This window comes from Silurus aristotelis (assembly GCF_946808225.1).
Source record: "Silurus aristotelis genome assembly, chromosome: 15".
Classification (NCBI taxonomy): domain Eukaryota; kingdom Metazoa; phylum Chordata; class Actinopteri; order Siluriformes; family Siluridae; genus Silurus; species Silurus aristotelis.
This window is the reverse complement of record NC_139588.1, coordinates 3,607,639-3,623,182: the sequence shown is the minus strand read 5'-3', so window position 1 is coordinate 3,623,182 and position 15,544 is coordinate 3,607,639. Positions and strand designations below refer to the sequence as shown.

The following is a 15,544-nucleotide window of genomic DNA, read 5'->3' as shown; positions in this document are numbered from 1 at the left end:
GGTCCACCATAACACACACATCATCTTCAAATCATCATCATTGCTTTTTCAACCTGTTTCTAGACGTCTTACCATATTATTCTTCATTGTCAGAGATTCCCCTCTGCTCCATTTGCAGAATGATGAAGTGTGTGCCAGCTTGCATTGCTCTGGACTTCCCAGTTCCATTCTCTGTTTCTCAGAGCGACGTGTGTTTGTGCTGCTGCTCTCATTCATCTCATCTTCTTTTACAACTTCTTTATTGAACTGCAAATGTTTAAGATCTTCTAAGAGTAAAAATTCCCACATTTACTTCTGTTTTTTCCTCCACACATTCATTTGGTCATTAGTGCTGATCTACTTCTAATCCCCTGCTGTGAAAATGAGCTGAAATACACCTTACACTGCCACCTACTGGTCATTTACTGCAGTTTTCTTGTGTCAGCAGTCTGAGATGAATCAAAGTGCAGTACAAATATTTATCTCTATTAAATAATCTTTAAATTAATTTATTTTCATTGATAAATTATATATTTTTGATTTAGTTTGTAAGTCCTGGAGAAATCTGCTGCAACTTATTTTACAGAAATCAAATCTGTCCATTTTGTAGTCGGGCAACTCGCACTACATGACTGTCTAGACGAGGACTTCCATCAGTGTCTGTGACTGGTTCTCACACCAACACTGCAGGAACGAGGGAGAACACCAAAGATGTGTAATGTGTAGAAACTGAAAGAGTGAAGTATGTGTCATTGTGTATCTGCAGGTTGTGTGACTGTGGAGTATCAGATGAAGGCTGTGCTGCTCTCGCTTCAGCTCTGAGATCAAACCCCTCACACCTGAGAGAACTGCATCTGTCTTGGAATAAAGTAGGAGACTCAGGAGTGAAGTGTCTCTCTGCTGTACTGGAGAATCCTCACTGTAAACTGGAGAAACTGAGGTAAGATCATCTCTCTGAGAGTCACATGACCTGCTCCTCAGTAACACGCATTCTCTAATAGTGAGACTGAAGCAGAGCTTTTAGGTTCAGCATCAATGTTCTGAGGAGGAAGTTTGTTTCTTTTCACTGCACACTGATGATTTGTCACAGAGGCTTTGGGTCTGATGTACGTATGTGTGAAGCTGCAGCACAAAACGTATCTTAAAACCACTGCAATGTGTCTGAAATGACTGTGAAACTCTTAGAGTTCACTTTCAGTAACACAAACTACACACACACACACACACACACACACACACACACATTCATACTCACACACACTCTCTCTCTCTCTCTCTCTCTCTCTCTCTCTCTCTCTCTCTCTCTCTCTCTCTCTCTCACGCACACTGTCACACACTCACACACACACACACATCCATACTCACACACACTCTCTCTCTCACACATACACACACACTATCTCTTGCTCTCTCTTTCTTACACACTCATACACACACACACACTCTCTCTCTCTCTCTCTCTCTCTCTCTCTCTCTTTCCTACACACTCATACACACACTCACACACTCTCTCTCTCTCTCTATCTCTCTCTCTCTTTCTCACACACTCACACACACACACATACATACTCACACTCTCACTCTTTCTCTCTCTCTCACACACACACACACACACACACACACACACACACACACACACACACACAATCTCTCTCTTTCTCACACACACACGCTCTCTCTGTGTGTGTGAGTGAGTGTTCAGCTTGGCGTCTCCGAGTGAGAGGTGTGTGAGTGTGAGAGTTTGACTCGCCAGCACGGTGTGTGGGCGGTGTGCGGGGCGAGTGTAGAGAAGTGTGTGTGTGTGTGTAGAGGTGTGTGTGTGTTAACGTTTGGGTATGTGGTGGGGCATGAGAATATTGTCTCTGCCTCCCACATAAACAGTGTTATAGTGGTTTTCTGAACAGTATTGAGAAAGTAAATAAACTGATCCAGAAAGAAAGATTTTTTATGAACCACCAAGTGGCAAAAAAATATATAAATTGAAGAGTTTTTCCCAGACCGTAAACAATTTGTTTACGATATTAAGCATTTTAATAGAGAGGTTCCTTCACTGAGCAAGAAATCAAATCTTGTGCGCCTGTCCCGAAAGACAGAGTGACCCCGGTGTTTCCAAGCGACCGGGGCAGGAAGCAGCTGAACCTGCTGGAGTCGTTCCCCCTGTGGCTTCAGCTCAGCCTGCTGCTGAAAACCCAATAACTGCTGCACCAGGGCCTAGAAAGCGTGAGCCCCAAGCTCAGCCTGCAGCCCAGAGGACCACTAGTGACAGACCCACCCCAGAAAAGCCCTACTTGGCCGAACCGGGCCGGGAGAAGCCGAGTGAAACTGGAAAATTTACAGTGGACTCTGGAGCAGTGCTGGAGCTGCCTGCGCTGGCAGAGGCAGGCACAGGGATGCAGAGCTGTCACCAAGAGACACCAGTCACTACACCAGTGCAAGGGGACGTGGGAGACGTGGAGATGGATGATGAGCCTCTTTTTAAAGTTCCAACAACGGGAGAGACGAGGTAGAGGACAGGGGAAAAAAACAAGCCAAAAAAGAATTAAAGGCAGATGAAGCTGCTGACTTACGACTGTGTAGCAACGCACAGCTCGAATCACATCATTAAGTTTGTAGATGACATGACCGTGGTGGGTATCATCAGCAAGAACGATGAGTCAGCATACAGAGAGGAGGTGCAACGGTTAACAGGTGTGGAGCAAACAACCTGTCTCTGAACGTTGCAGCATGTACGACCGGCTGCAAATGACAGTTCTCCTCCGGTCAACTCCGTGTCAGATTCTTTAATGGCGGTGTTGTTCAAACTACGCCTTCCGGTGCCTGGATTAGCGCCGAATAAGAGACTCTAAGTAAGTGAAGAACGCAAATCAGAGTGAAAAATTAGAGTTGTGGCGTGGTTGTGCTGTGTTTGAAAGTGTTCTGTTTGGGATTTTCTAAACAGAAAGGATGGTTCTTTGGGACTTGAGTTCCCTTCATGAGAAGGGAATATGCTCCCTTTTCGTCTTCTTTTTTTTTCTTCTTCTTTTTCTTTTTGTCGGCTAAGTCTGTTTTTGTTCTTTTCTTATGGTTGTTGTTGTTGTTATCTTCTGATAATGTTATGTTTGGTTTCTGTGTTCCACTGCCCAGAAATGCGTGTGTTATTTGTGTTTTTTTTACTGTATGTGAAATCTCAGTGCAGAAGTTTGTATGGATGGAAGGCTTCAGTTTATCTCCAGTCGCTTCTTTGTGCCCTTATTGTATCAGAATATACCGTGTATAGATGGTTAATAGAAATGTAAGAGTTTCTACATGGAATGTAAGGGGTTTGCAAGGTAAACTTAAAATACAGAAGGTCTTCGATTGGATAAGTAAAGAGCGGGTTGATTTGGTCCTGTTGCAGGAGACCCATCTGAATTACAGAGGGCGCTCTAATGCTAGTGCAATTTTGCAATAATATTTTTTTACAAAAAAAAACCCCAGAAACAAACAGAGAAGCAGGAAGGCCTGGAATCAGAACTCCAAATGGCTACCAAGGATCATGTAAATGATCCTTCTTCTGTTAATTTGGAGAAACTGAGTGTAATACGTGCCTCCTTAGACTCGTTGTTATCGCAGCAGGCTAACACTAAAATAGTATTTTCAAAGCAAAGATTGTCTGAACATGGCAATAAACCTAAAAAGCATTTGTTTTATTTATTGTAAAATTTATTTATTATGTCCCCTCTGCCCGCTGCTTTACGCCCTAGCGATAGTGCCACTGGCTCAGGCAATTAGGGGGGACACGACCGTGTCTGGAGTGTCAGTGGGTGCTAAAGAGCAAAAAATTTCCTTTTATGCTGATGAGATCCTGCTTTTTCTAATAAATTTTCAGTCTTCTGTGCCGAGTTTGGTGGACAATATTAGTTCGTTTGGGAAATTTTTGGGGTACAAATCTGTTGCTTTACACTTAAGACAGCCGAGCGCATGTGTAATTAATATGTCTACCTTTCAATTTAATGTTTCGGAATCTGGTTTTACATCTTCATGATCTTCCTCTCTCCTGGCTTGGGAGGATTGCAGTAGTGAAGATGAATGTAATGCCCAGGCTTCTTTATCCATTACAGATGATACCGTTCCTATTGCCCAATAAAAGAATAACGGAATTGAACGGATGGCTTAGTTCATTAATATGGAATAAGCAGAAACGTAGACTAAAACTCTCTAACTTGACTTGGAGTCCTCTTAGTCATCTTGCCCTCTAAAGAATCTATTATTTGTTGGAGGCTTCAAAGTAATTAAGTCATTATGTGGTAACAGAATTGTATGGAATATGTGGAAAGCCTGGTCTATTATACGTAGGATAGAGGGCAGGGCCGAATGGTCTTCTTCTCTAACTCCCATTTACAATAACCCAGAGTTTGCACCAAGTCTGTCAGACTCTGGTTTTAAAGCTTGGAACACAAATGGGATATGCAGACTCAGTGATGCAGACCCGTACTCAGCGCGCACTTCTTCTCGTCACTCCTCGCTCTACGAGAACGTGGTTGGGGCTAATGCGTGCGGCTACAGGGCGATGCCGCATGTTAAAGAGACGCTAGCCAGCTATCTCTCTCCAAGCGTAGCATCGTCACTAAAGGCTAAAGTAGTATTCCCTACTAAACCGCTACGTGCTACATCGGCTTTAGTAGGGAAGGCTTATGCGGCAGCAGGTCAGGCTGCAGGTTGTCTCCACACCATGGGTGTGTTACAGGCATACCAGGCTGATCTGCTACATGATCTGGATGAGGGAATTAGCCCTGGGACCACTAATGTTAAGGAGTTACGTCGCGCTGCCGACTTAACCCTTAGGGCCACGAAGCACACGGCGCGGGCCGTTGGTTGGTCCATGGTGGCCCTGGTGGCCACAGAGAGGCATCTGTGGCTCACCTTGTCTGACCTCCCAGACAAGGATCGGGCTGTGCTCTTAAAAGCACCGATGGCTCCTCCTGGCCTGTTTGGCGACGCGGTGACGGCGGTCGTGAACAGGTTTCAGGAGTCTAAGAAGCAATCGGCTGCGTTTCAGCAGTACCTCCCTCGCCGTTCACGTGGGGCTGGTCGGCGGCAGCCCCAGCCTGGTCCTTCCGGGCACGCGAAGCCCAGAAACAGAGCTTCTGGGCCCAAGAAGGAGCAAGGTGACCTGAGGGTCACCCTCGCCTCCAACAAACGGGCCGTGGTGCGGAGATCCTGACGATCTTCGGTCGAGGGGACGGTATACACCTCACGCTACGGTGCCCGTCCCTCCCCCGCACCACCAGGGGGGTGGGCCGTTGGCTCTGCCACAGGATGTGCTTCAGAGCACGGCCTCCCTCCAGTGGGCATCTCCCTCCACTTCGGCCCAGAGTCTTGGTACGGATGGGGGAGACCCGCCGCCTCTCACGAGGTGTCATCAGCTGCAGGGCCCCGCCCCAGCTGCTCTGAGTGGGTCAGAGGCCAGCCCCGAGGTTCCCCTAAGGAACTTTCTGGCGGCATGAGAGGGGCTGCCAGAAGTCTCCCGGTGGGTCCTGCGGACCATAGAGGGCGGTTACGCGATCCAGTTCGCGTCCTCTCCTCCCCGTTTCAACAGGATGTGTCCCACCCTGGTGGGGCCCGAGCAGGCTCTGGTCCTGGAACGAGAAGTGCGCACACTCCTGGGAAAAGGGGCCATTGAGGTGGTCCCCCCCTCGGTTTAAGAGTCAGGCTTCAACAGCCCGTACTTCATCGGTCCGAAGAAGGATGGCGGGTTGCGTCCCATTCTAGATCTTCGCTCCTTGAACCGCTCTCTCAGGAGGCTCAGGTTCAGGATGCTCACCCTCAAGGGGGTCGTGACTCAGATCAGGTCCGGGGACTGGTTCGTCACGATAGATCTGAAGGACGCGTACTTTCACGTCGCCATCCTTCCTGCACACAGGAGGTTCCTGAGGTTTGCCTTTGGGGGCGTGGCACCAGCATAGTTCCGCTCGGGCTCCTGCACATGAGGCCCCTCCAGTGGTGGATCCGGGGGGCAGGGGGTTCTCCCTCAGGGGAAACCCGCAACGTGCTATCGAGGTCTCGTGGCATACCCCTTCGAGCCTTCGATGTGTGGAAAGACCGACCTTTCTTGTCCCGTGGCTGGGGGCTCCGTGCCATTGCGCGACGCTGACGGCGGACGCTTTCCTCACGGGGTGGGGAGCGGTCATGAGTGGCCACTCCGCCTAGGGTCTGTGGAGCGGCCCACGTCTCTTGTGGCACATAAATTGCCTGGAGATGATGGCAGTGTTTTTGGGGTTACAGCACTTCCTCCCGGCCCTGAGAGATCGCCATGTGTTGGTCCGGACAGACAATACTGCGGTGGTCTCTTACATCAACCACCAGGGGGTCTCTGATCTCGCCCCTTGTACAAGCTAGCGCGAGCGGCCCTCTTATGGTCTCAGGACAGGCTCCTATCTTTAAGGGTCATTTACATCCCGGGTCGGTTGAATGTCAGAGCAGATGCCCTGTTGAGGCAGGACCCGAGGCCTGGGGAATGGCGACTCCACCCCGAGGCGGTGGAGCTCATATGGCGGAGGTTCTACAGAGCCCAGGTGGATCTTTGCGACCCAGGAGACCTCGCACTGTCCCCTCTGGTTCTCTCTCTCTCACCCAGCCCCGTTAGGGCTGGATGCCATGGTGCAGTCGTGGCCGAGGCTACGCCTGTACGCCTTTCCCCTGATCACTCTGCTCCCTGGAGTTCTGGAGAGAGTTCGCCGGGACGGAGTCCGTCTCCTCCTGGTAACGCCTCGTTGGCCGGGCAAGCCGTGGTTTGCGGATCTGGTGTCCCTGCTCGAGGGCCCTCCGTGGAAAATTCCTCCCAGGAGGGATCTCCTCTCACAGGCTAGCGGAACCCTGGTTCACCCCCGCCCAGAGTTGTGGAGGCTGTGGCTGTGGCCCCTGAGGGGGCACAGTTCGTAGCGGCTGGTTTTTCTATCGAGGTAGTTGGCACCCTTCTCCACTCGAGGGCTCCCTCCACGAGGAGGTCGTATGCTGCACGGTGGCGACTGTTCACGTGTTGGTGTGAGCACCATGGCTTGGACTCAGTTAACTGCCCAGTCGGTTCAGTTCTGAAGCTTTTGCAGGAACAGTTTGCCGCAGGGTTGTCCCCTTCGACCCTCAAGGTTTAACGTGTCCGCCATCGCGGCTTATGGCACCCCGCCTACGGGGCGGTTGCTGGGTAGGCACCCACTGGTGACACGTTTCCTCCACGCCACCCGGAGGCTGAGGCCCGGGACACGACCCAGAGTGCCTGTCTGGGATCTGGCTGTTGTGCTGGCGGCTCTGTCTGAGCCCCCCTTTGAGCCGTTAGCCGATGTGGCCCTTAGGTTTCTGTCGATCAAGACCACCTTCCTCTTGGCGGTTTCCTCCCTGAAGAGGATCGGGGATCTGCAGGCTCTGTCCGTGGCCCCGTCCCGCCTGGAGTTTGCCCCTGGCATGACCAGGGCGTTTCTCTACCCAAAACCTGGGTACGTGCCTAAGGTACCTTCGGCTCCCTCACGTCCTGTCGTGTTGCAGGCATTCTGCCCTCATCCGTATACAGCCCCCGAACAGGAGCGACAGCATCGGCTGTGTCAAGTGCTTCCCGAACGCTCACTTTCTCTCTAAAAGTAACAGACCTGTTCTTGTCTTGAATAAACCGTTTCAATATTCAGTTTATTTATCTGAATTCTCTCATTTACACAATCTATTGTTTATATTTCTGCTATCATCCATCCATCCATCCACACATTTATCCATCCATCCATCCATCCATCCATCCATCCACACCACTCATTTCAAAACACACACAGGATGTGTAATGTGTAGAAAATGAGAGAGTGAAGTGTGTGTCATTGTGTATCTGCAGGTTGGAGTATTGTGGAGTATCAGATGAAGGCTGTGCTGCTCTCGCTTCAGCTCTGAGATCAAACCTCTCAACACCTGAGAGAACTATATCTGACTGGGAATAAAGTAGGAGACTCAGGAGTGAAGTGTCTCTCTGCTGTACTGGAGAATCCTCACTGTAAACTGGAGAAACTGAGGTAAGATCATCTCTCTGAGAGTCACATGACCTGCTCCTCAGTAACACACATTCTCTAATAGTGAGACTGAAGCAAAGCTTTTAGGTTCAGACACACACACTTACACACACCTACACACTCACTCGTGCTCTCTCTTTCACACACACACACACACACACACACACACACACACACACACAATCACAACACACACACACACACACACACACACACACACACACACACACACACACACACACACTCTCTGTGTGTGTCTCTCTCTCTCTCTTTCTCTCACACACACACACACACACACACACACACACACACACACACACACACACACACACACACACTGTTTAGTAACATACTTGTTCTTGTCTTGAATAAACCGTTTCAATATTCACTTTATTTATCTGAATTCTCTCATTTACACAATCTATTGTTTATATTTGTGCTATAATCCATCCATCCATCCATCCATCTATCCATCCATCCATCCATCCATCCATCCATCCATCCATCCATCCACACCACTCATTTCAAAACACACACAGGATGTGTAATGTGTAGAAACTGAGAGAGTGAAGTGTGTGTCATTGTGTATCTGCAGGTTGTTTGATTGTGGAGTATCAGATGAAGGCTGTGCTGCTCTCGCTTCAGCTCTGAGATCAAACCCCTCACACCTGAGAGTACTGAATCTGACTGGGAATAAAGTAGTAGACTCAGGAGTGAAGTGTCTCTCTGATCTGAAGGATGATGAACGTTACAAACTACAGACACCGAAGTGAGTAATAATCTGTTTTATATAAACACTGAAACTGATGTAATGATTAGTGTTATTTACTACATTAGTGTTATTTACTACATTAGTGTTATTTATCACATTACTGTTTATTTACGACATTAGTGTTATTTACTACATTAGTGTTATCACATTAGTGTTATTTACTACATCAGTGTTATTTACTACATTAGTGTTATTTACTACATTAGTGTTATTTACTACAACCCAGCCATTAGGGGGGCACAAGCCAGTGTACTCTTAGTGCCGGTCCCAAGCCCGGGTAAATGGGGAGGGTTGCGTTAGTAAAGGGCATCCAGCGTAAAACATGTGCCAAATCAAATATGCGGATCACAAATGAGAATTTCATACCGGATCGGTCGAGGCCCGGGTTAACAACGACCGCCACAGGTATCGTTAGCCGACAGGGTACCGGTGGAAATTGGGCTACTGTTGGCCGAAGAAGGAGAAGGAGAGGAGGAAGGCGTCTACAGAGACGGCAGGAAAAGGAGCAGTGTAGGAGAGTAGAGGTTCGGGTTGGTACTTTAAATGTTGGTACTATGACGGGTAAAGGGAGAGAGATAGCTGATATGATGGAGAGGAGAAAGGTAGATGTGTTGTGTGTTCAGGAGACCAAGTGGAAAGGGAGTAAGGCCAGGAACATTGGAGGTGGGTTTAAAGTGTTTTATCATGGTGTGGATGGGAAGAGAAATGGTGTAGGGGTGATTCTGAAGGAAGCGTACAGTAAGAGTGTAGTGGAGGTGAAGAGAGTTTCTGATAGGGTGATGATCGTGAAGGTGGAAGTTGAAGGGATGATGATAAATGTCATCAGTGCCTATGCTCCACAAGTTGGCTGTGAGATGGAGGAGAAAGAAAGATTCTGGAGTGAATTAGATGAAGTGGTAGATGGTGTACCTAGGAAAGAACGATTGGTGATTGGGGCAGACTTTAATGGGCATGTAGGTGAAGGGAACAGAGGTGATGAGGAGGTGATGGGTAGGTATGGTGTTAGGGTTAGGAATGTGGAAGGGCAAATGGTGGTAGATTTTGCTAAAAGGATGGAAATGGCAGTGGTGAACACGTATTTTAAGAAGAAGGAGGATCATAGGGTGACGTATAAGAGTGGAGGAAGGTGCACACAGGTGGATTATCTTCTGTGTAGGAGATGCAACCTGAAGGAGATTGGAGACTGTAAGGTGTTGGCAGGGGACAGTGTAGCTAGACAGCATCGGATGGTGGTCTGTAGGATGGTTTTGGAAGCGAAGAAGAAGAGGAGGAAAGTAAGGTTTGAAAGAAGAATAAGATGGTGGGAACTGAAGGAGGAAGAGTGTAGTGTGAGGTTCAGGGAAGAGGTCAGACAGGGGCTTGGTGGTGGTGAAGAGGTGCCGGATGATTGGGCAACTACTGCAGGAGTGATGAGGGAGGCAGCTAGAAAAGTACTTGGTGTGACATCTGGAAATAGAAAGCAAGACAAGGAGACGTGGTGGTGGAATGAGGAAGTGCAGGAGAGCATTAGGGGAAAGAGATTGGCAAAACAGAAGTGGGATCGACAGAGTGATGAGAAGAGTAGGCAGGAGTTCAAGGAGATGCGGCAGCAGGTTAAAAGGGATGTGGCGAAAGCCAAGGAAAAGGCATATGAGGAACTGTATAAGAGGTTGGACACTAAGGAAGGAGAAAAGGATTTATACCGATTGGCCAAGCAGAGGGACCGAGCTGGGAAGGATGTACTGCAAGTTAGAGCAATAAAGGATGGAGAGGGAAATGTGTTGACTAGTGAGGAGAGTGTGTTGAGAAGATGGAGGGAGTATTTTGAGCAGCTGATGAATGAGGAAAATCAGAGAGAGAGAAGGTTGGAGGATGTGGAGTTGGTGAAGCAGGATGTAGATAGGATTAGTAAGGAGGAAGTGAGAGCAGCGATTAAGAGGATGAAAAATGGAAAGTCGGTTGGACCAGATGACATACCGGTAGAAGCGTGGAGATGTTTAGGAGAGATGGCAGTGGAGTTTTTAACCAGATTGTTTAACAGGATTCTGGAAGGGGAGAGGATGCCTGAGGAATGGAGAAGGAGTGTGCTGGTACCGATCTTTAAGCATAAGGGAGATGTGCAGACCTGCAGTAACTACAGGGGAATTAAGTTGATCAGTCACACCATGAAGTTATGGGAAAGAGTAGTGGAAGCCAGGCTGAGAGAAGAGGTGACCATCTGTGAGCAACAGTATGGTTTCATGCCGAGGAAGAGCACCACAGATGCCTTATTTGCTTTGAGGATGTTGATGGAGAAGTATAGAGAGGGACAGAAGGAGCTGCATTGTGTATTTGTGGATTTAGAGAAAGCGTACGACAGGGTGCCGAGAGAGGAGTTGTGGTATTGTATGAGGAAGTCAGGTGTGTCAGAGAAGTATGTGAGGGTGGTGCAGGACATGTATGAGGACAGTGTGACGGCAGTAAAGTGTGCAGTAGGTACGACAGACTGGTTCAGGGTGAAGGTTGGACTGCATCAAGGATCGGCCCTGAGCCCTTTCCTGTTTGCAGTGGTGATGGACAGGTTGACGGACGAGGTCAGACAGGAGTCTCCCTGGACTATGATGTTTGCAGATGATATTGTGATTTGTGGTGAGAGTAGAGAGCAGGTTGAGAAGAGCCTGGAGAGGTGGAGATATGCGCTGGAGAGAAGGGGAATGAAAGTCAGTAGGAGTAAGACAGAGTACATGTGTGTGAATGAGAGGGAGGGCAGTGGAGTGATGCGGTTGCAGGGAGAAGAGGTGGAGAAGGTGGAGGAGTTCAGGTACCTGGGGTCAACAGTGCAAAGTAATGGAGAGTGTGTTAGGGAAGTAAAGAAAAGAGTGCAGGCAGGGTGGAGTGGGTGGAGAAGAGTGACAGGAGTGATTTGTGATAGAAGAGTATCTGCAAGAATGAAAGGGAAAGTTTATAGGACTGTGGTGAGACCTGCGATGTTGTATGGATTAGAGACAGTGGCATTGAGTAAAAAACAGGAGGTGGAGCTGGAGGTAGCAGAGCTGAAGATGTTGAGGTTTTCGTTGGGAGTCACGAGGATGGACAAGATTAGAAATGAGTTTATTAGAGGGACAGCACATGTAGGATGTTTTGGTGACAAGGTGAGGGAGGCGAGATTGAGATGGTTTGGACATGTGCAGAGAAGGGACATGAATTATATTGGTAGAAAAATGCTGAAGTTGGAGCCACCAGGTAGGAGGAAAAGAGGAAGGCCAAGGAGGAGGTTCATGGATGTGGTGAGGGAAGACATGCAGGTAGTTGGTGTAAAAGAGGCAGATATAAAGGACAGGGTGGTATGGAGACGGATGATCCGCTGTGGCGACCCCTAATGGGAGCAGCCGAAAGAAGAAGAAGAAGAAGAGTGTTATTTACTACATTAGCATTATTTACTACATCAGTGTTATTTACTACTGTTAGTGTTAAAACTGTTTTCACACTATCTCACACACATTCCTTTGTCCGTTCAGTGTCTATAGGATGTTAGTCTATAGACTAAGGTAAACAGAGAGTCTTATCTGGGCTCATAAATCTCTGACTGGTATATCCTCTTGTCTAAACAGGAAACACTTAAGGTCAGCTTTCTCCCCAATATGTGTGTGCGTGTTCGTGTGTGTGTGCGCGTGGACTGTATCATCCTGTGTGTATAAATACGTGTCTGCCACCTGCAATAAACCGAAGAGAGGAAACATTGCTACATTCTGTGTGCTGTGTATTTCTTCTTCCCTGATATCAGAAAGGCACTACGGAGCATCAAAGGTCGTATGGAAAATCTCTCCAAGTTTCGTTTTGGGCATGATAAAAATCTAACAGTTTTGGTGTCAGAAGCGAGATACTTTCCGACAATATCCAGAGGGAGATCACGCATCAAGGAGAATTTAATGTATTCCCTTGTTTGCGGGGATTGTCCCGTTTGCCAGCTAATAGGGCTGCATGTGTGTTCGTGTCTTGGTTATGCATTAATTGTTTAATTAATGATAATTTCCTTTGGTGGGATGATTTCGTCGCGACATTGGTTTCCTCACCTTAGATGTAAGATGCAAGATTAGAAGACGTTTTTTACGGTCTGTCTAATATAGGCGATATTGTCTGAAGTATCCAAAAGAATCCACGATAATTTTTTATATGCCCGAAAAAAAAAAAATAGATAAATGAAACATTAATTGTTTTAAGAAAAATACAAAAAAGTGAGAAAAGGAACTAAAGAGAAAAGGAACTAAAGAAAAACTTACATTTTGAAAAGACTTTAAAATTTTTCAAAAGACTTCAATCTTGTTTTGGCTTTAAAGTCTATTTTTTCTCCAAATCTACAAAATTTGTGATCCAATTGGAGAGACTGGATTTCCTTTTTGTTTGAAGACTGTGATCTCCCTGGTGCCTGCGCAGCTGTATTGTCTGAGTGTTATGTGTTTTGTGTATTGTCTGTGTGTTAAGTGTTGTGTGTCTGTTCTTTGTTTTGTGTAAAGATTATGGGTCATAACATTTCTCGCTAACTGCCGGAAGAAAATCCCAAAGATTTTAAATGTGCTGGTTTTTGGACTAATACTTATTTAGATCATTTGGCATTATGGAGTGAAATTGTGTCACATCTAGATACTTTTCCATAGAGATTTACATGCTGCTAGAGGTTTCTGCTATGCTTCAGGTTAAGTTAACCCTTTATGCTTTGCACTGCAACAGGAAGTGGTGCATTCCAGCCTCAGCACTAAACTCAAGGAGGAGGTCCTAGGAAAAAGGGGAAGTTCATCTATTAGGGAATAGATAGAGTTCCAATTTCATGTCCTGTAACTCACCTTTTGCCTGTGGTGACACCGACTGGTACAAATTTATATAATAGCTTTACAATAATTCCAAACTCGCCTTTTAGGAAGAGATATGAAGCACAAAATGGGAATGGAAATTCTGTTTTTTTAATCCAATGTCTCACTGTTTTTCCTTCTGTCCTCATGCTTTTAACTGAGCCACAGCCACATCCGGAAGATTTCTTCCAGGGTAGTACAGAAGTCGTGCCTGATGAACCAAGTTTAGGTGAAGTTAACCTTAAATTATGGGCCTCTCACAAAGATGAGGCAGGTTTAATCCAGGTAAAACCGTATCATACACTCATTAAAAACACACCGTCCGATTTTTGTTAAACAATATCCATTGTCGAAAGAGAAGAATGTTGGCATTGTTCCAGTTATTGACAATTTATTGTCACAAGGTGTTTTGATCGAGACACATTCACCATATAACACACCGATTAATTCTGTCTTAAAGGCAGATAAAAAAAGCTCCTTTGGTGCCCGATGTGGCTACCATTGTTAACTGAATACGATACATGCAAATAAAAATTAAACAAACATAGAAGACAACCCACCTGATAATCTTCTGGGACCTGAGAAGGGTATCGTGCCTCACGACCAAACATCATATAAAAAGATTTTAAAAGTTTTTTGGTCCTTAGTCCAAACATAACAGCATCAAGGTGTTCATCCCACTGCTTCGGTTTTTTGGAAACCAATTTGCAGAGAGCCCTTAAACAAATAATTAACATTTAAATAGTTTTAGCAGAAGAGATATATATATATATATATATATAAATACCTGTGTATTTACTTGGTTTCTAACAATCCTTACAAACGCCATTATAGTTCTGCAATAAACACATTAAATTTTCATATAGGTGGATGTAAAAAAATTTAAGGATCTTTGTGTTAAAATTGATGTATAAATTTAGTATCTCTGTATGGTTCCATTCATCCTTTTGACTAGACCGTTGGTCTGGGGATGATAGGGTGAGCACAAACTCCTTTTGATGCCAAGAATTTGACACATTTTGGTTGATCTGATTATAAAACAAAATTGTTATTTAATTATTGTCAATATAGGTAAATATTTTTCAAGGTAGATTTGAGCACTGTATGGTATGTTACAGCTTGGATTTACCTGATTAACAAACTCCCTCCCTTGGTCTGTGAGTATGCGTTTTGGTGCCTCAAACTGATTGAAAAACTTGATAATACAGTTTGTGACCTCCTCTGCAGACTTACTTCTGAGTGGATAAGACTGTTGCCATTTGGTCAAGTAATCAATTATTACTCATATATATTGATTGCCACTGTCTGTGCAAGCGAGTTTCCCCATCAGATCCATCACCAAAAGTTTGAAGGGTTGTGTGACCTTGCAAAAAATATGATAAAAATTACAATTTGATAAAAATATTTAGTAAATTATGTAAGTATTCTATTACATACATGTGCAATTAAATATAACGTGTTCTGGGTGTCAGGGAGGAATGGATGGATAGATGGATAGATAGACAGACAGATAGATAGATTACCTGTATAGGTGTAATTTTGACCTTTTAACTCTTAACCTTTTAACTTTTTTTCAATTGATGCTTTAGTGGCCTGACATGCCACACATTCAGCCACTCGTTTAAAAAGAAATGATCAGTAAGCAGCCGCCTTCCCGTGGGCTCACCACCTGCAGGAGGGACCGTAAGGGACGGTGCTGTGAGGATTGGGCCGCAGTCGAAGGCGGGGGCCTGCTTAGACTGCTGCCCCCGCGACTTATTTTTACCGAATTACGAATAAACGGGAGAAAATGAATGAATGAATGACCTGTTACTGTTATTGTTACTGTTGGTTTCATTATTTACATAATTATTTACATTAAACATATTATAAATGACTATATATTTTAAATACCATTTTTTTATTTTAATTTTATATTCATTTTCTTTGACTAATTCAAATTAATATTTTCCACTCAATTTTATAACATTGTATAGAATTTAACCATA

General features: G+C 45.8%; 1 protein-coding gene and 1 pseudogene across 2 annotated transcripts in view; both read left to right on the top strand.

The window, feature by feature from the left end:
• Nucleotides 1-15,544, top strand: part of LOC310738441 (uncharacterized protein) — a gene marked incomplete at its 5' end in the record, with an annotated part of 500,089 nt that overhangs the window by 321,756 nt on the left and 162,789 nt on the right. The window lies entirely within an intron of this gene.
• Nucleotides 1-15,544, top strand: part of LOC310738051 — a 118,894-nt pseudogene that overhangs the window by 101,421 nt on the left and 1,929 nt on the right. Inside the window, exons 14-16 of the transcript XR_014538206.1 lie at nucleotides 746-919; nucleotides 7,808-7,982; nucleotides 8,575-8,748. The product of XR_014538206.1 is annotated as an uncharacterized misc_RNA (transcript). The remainder of the gene's footprint in view (nucleotides 1-745; nucleotides 920-7,807; nucleotides 7,983-8,574; nucleotides 8,749-15,544) is intronic.